Here is a 3,943-nt window from a genome sequence, read left to right as displayed (position 1 = left end):
TTCTGATTGGCCAAGCTTGGGTCATATGGCTACTTCTTGGACCAATCACTGTAGCTAATGGGATGTACTAAGATATTAACTAGGCCTGGGTTTCATGCCATTCCAGTGTGGGGATAGGGTGGAGTGGCAGGCACTATGGAAAGCAACCCCACCAGAATCATATGTTGCTTTACGAAGGAAGGATGATTGCTCCTACCAAAAGGGCAGTGAGGTAGTCAGCCTTCCAAGATGGCCTTCTAGTGATTACCACTCCTCATGATATCCAGAACTCCCTGAAATCCACTTCCCTCACCTTGATTGTGGTTTGGACCCAGTGACTCGCTTCTAATCAACAGAATATGGCAAAACTGGTGGGATATCACTTGTGAGATTATTTTACAAAAGTCAGTACAGATAGTTCCCAACTTACGATGTATTTGAGTTACAATGAATTGGACATACAACCGTGCTTTTTTTTTTTTTTGGTGGTACATCTTATCGTAAGTAATATGTACTACATACAATGTTTCAGGTGTAATTTGTTGATGCTATCATTCCCATGCCAACCCCCAAAGACAAAGATCGGATTTATAAATCTTAAACCAAAAATGTCTCCTGAAGTCTTCTTAATACCGAGCAATAGTTTAACTAGTAAAAAATGTCTGCCTTCAAAGTTTACAGTGTACCATAAAACATAAAACAAGTATTAACTTGTTCTTAGTTCAAGTTGGTACACGAGACTAAATGGGATGCTCTGGCCTAGAGGTGGGATGAGAAGGCAGAAAGGGATAGGAGCTGGTTGAATGGACAGGGGAAACCCGGGGTTGGAACCAGGGAGTATGGTATCACATTATGGGGGCTGCAACTAGGGTCACAGAACAATATATGTATAAATTTCTGTATGAGAAATTAACTTGAGCTGTAAACTTTTACCTGTTGTTGTTGCTAGGTGCCGTCAAGTTTGTTCCAACCCATAGACACCCCATGCATAACAGAATGAAACACTGCCCGGTCCTGAGCCGTCCTCACAATTGTTGTTATGCTTGAGTTCATTGCTGCAGCCACTGTGTCAATCCACCTCATTGAGGGTCTTCTTCTTCTCCGCTGACCCTGTACTCTGCCAAGCATGATGTCCTTCTCCAGGGACTGATCCCTCCTGACAACATGTTCAAAGTATGTAAGACGCAGTCTCACCATCCTTGCTTCTAAGGAGCATTCTGGTTATCGTTCTTCTAAGACAGATTTGTTCATTCTTTTGGCAGTCCGTGGCATATTCAATACTCTTTGCCAACAACACAATTCAAAGGCGTCAATTCTTCTTCGGTCTTCCTTATTCATTGTCCAGCTTTCACATGTGTATGATACAATTGAAAATACCATGGCTTGGGTCAGGCGCACCTTAGTCTTCAAGGTGACATCTTTGCTCTTCAACACTTTAAAGAGGCCCTTTGCAGCAGATTTACCCAATGCAATGCGTCTTTTGATTTCTTGACTGCTGCTTCCATGGCTGTTGATTGTGGATCCAAGTAAAATGAAATCCTTGACAACTTCAATCTTTTCTCCGCTTATCATGATGTTGCTCATTGGTCCAGTTGTGAGGATTTTTGTTTTCTTTATGTTGAGGTGTAATCCCTACTGAAGGCTGTGGTCTTTGATCTTCATTAGTAAGTGCTTCAAGTCCTCTTCACTTCCAGCAAGCAAGGTTGTGTCATCTGCATAATGCAGGTTGTTAATGAGTCTTCCTCCAATCCTGATGCCCCGTTCTTCTTCATATGGTCCAGCTTCTCGTATTATTTGCTCAGCATATAGATTGAATGGGTATGGTGAAAGAATTCAACCCTGACTCCACCTTTCCTGACTTTAAACCAATCAGTATCCCCTTGTTCTGTCCGAACAACTGCCTCTCGATCTATGTAAAGGTTCCTCATGAGCACAATTAAGTGTTCTGGAATTCCCATTCTTCGCAATGTTATCCATAATTTGTTATGATCCACACAGTTGAATGCCTTGGCATCATCAATAAAACAGAGGTAAACATCCTTCTGGTATTCTCTGCTTTCAGCCAGGATCCATCTGACATCAGCAATGATATCCCTGGTTCCACGTCCTCTTCTGAAACAAGCCTGAATTTCTGGCAGTTCCTTGTCGACATACTGCTGCAGCCGTTTTTGAACGATCTTCAGCACAATTTTGCTTGCATGTGATATTAATGATATTCTTGTATAATTTCCACATTCGGTTGGATCTCCTTTCTTGGGAATAGGCATAAATATGGATCTCTTCCAGTCAGTTGGCCAGGAAGCTGCCTTCCGTATTTCTTGCTAGGCACAATAAAAAAATAAAAAGGTCTGCTTGAGCATTATTCTCTTTTAAGAACTATCTATATAGGGTTGCTTTGAGTCGGAATCGACTCAACAGCAATGGGTTTGGTTTTTGGGATTTTATATGGGATCAAACAGACAACAACAATTCAAAACATTAGGTAGGAACCTTAGGAGGCAGTGAGTTTAAATGAGACAGGAACAACTCAGAAAAGGAGCGTGAGAATGGTTGCACAACCTGAAGAATGTAATCAATGTCATTAAATTGTACATGTAGAAACTGTTGATGTATGTTTTGCTGTGTATATTCTCAACAACAAAATAAATAAAATTTAGGGAAAAAATTGGATTTATAAAGATTCTGGTAGTAAAAGGCAATAATAATGAAAACTAAAGAACCTTGGTGGCACAGTGGTTAAGTGTCCATTGACCGAAAGGCCGCTTTGTGGGAGAATGATGTGGCAGTCTGCTTCTGTAAAGATTACAGCCTAGGAAACCTTATGGGGCAGTTCTACGTTGTCCTGTAGGGTTGCTATTAGTTGGAATCAACTCAATGGCAACTGGTTTGGTTTTGGTAATAATGGAAGCCAAAAAAAAAAAAAAGTCAAGTGTTCGACTTACATCAGAACCAACTTATGATGGAGTTGTTGGAATGGAACCTGGTTGTAAGTTGAGGACTACCTGTAATCTATTTCTGTCTCTTTTTATCTTTCCCTTCTTCCTTCTGGTAAAGCCAGCTGCCATGTTGTAAGCTGCCCTGTGGAAAGGCCCATCTGGAAAGTAACTCGCCAACAGCCAGCAAGGAACTGAGGCCCTCAGCCCAACAGCCTGTGAGGAAGTGAATCCTGCAAATGACCATCAAGTGAGCTTGGAAGTGGACCCCTGAGCCTGTGATGATGGCAGCCCTGGTCAACACCTTGACTGCAGCCTGTGAGAGACTCTGAGCTGGATGATCCAGGTAACCCACAACCAGATTCCTGACCCACAGAAACTGTGAGAAAACAAATGTGTGCTGCTTTAAACTGCTAAGTATTGGGGGTAAATTGCTATAGAGCAATAGGTAACTAATACAGGGAGGAGGGACATTGAACAGACAGAAAAAGCTCACACATATCAACCACAGAACCTACTGGAACACAAAATACAATCATTGTTTTGGTTTCTGAATATCCTAATCCTTCCTTCTCAGACATTTCACCTAGTCTGTCTTCCCCCCTGCCCCTTTTTCCTCCATGTCTTTTATTTCTTCCCACCATCCATACTTCCATAAAAGCCAGCAGGAAAGGAAATAGAATAGGGAAGGAACTATGTTAAGACGCTAACATTAATGAACACCTACTATGTGTCAGGAAACACTGGTGGCATAGCGGTTAAGTGCTACAGCTGCTAACCAGAGGGTAGGCAGTTCGAATCCACCAGGCACTCCTTGGAAACTCTGTGAGGCAGTTCTGTTCTGTCCTATAGGGTCGCTGTGAGTCGGAATCGACTCAATGGCAATGGGTTTTTTTTTTTTTTTTTTAATCTATGTGTCAGGAGATCTGGTGGCATAGTGGTTAAGAGTTTGGCTGCTAATCAAAAGGTTGGCAGTTCGACTCCACCAGCCACTCCTTGGAAAGCCTATGGAGCAATTCTACTCTGTCCTA

This window comes from Loxodonta africana, chromosome 15, assembly GCF_030014295.1.
Source record: "Loxodonta africana isolate mLoxAfr1 chromosome 15, mLoxAfr1.hap2, whole genome shotgun sequence".
NCBI classification, from domain to species: Eukaryota; Metazoa; Chordata; class Mammalia; order Proboscidea; family Elephantidae; genus Loxodonta; species Loxodonta africana.
This window is presented reverse-complemented; position numbering follows the sequence as displayed.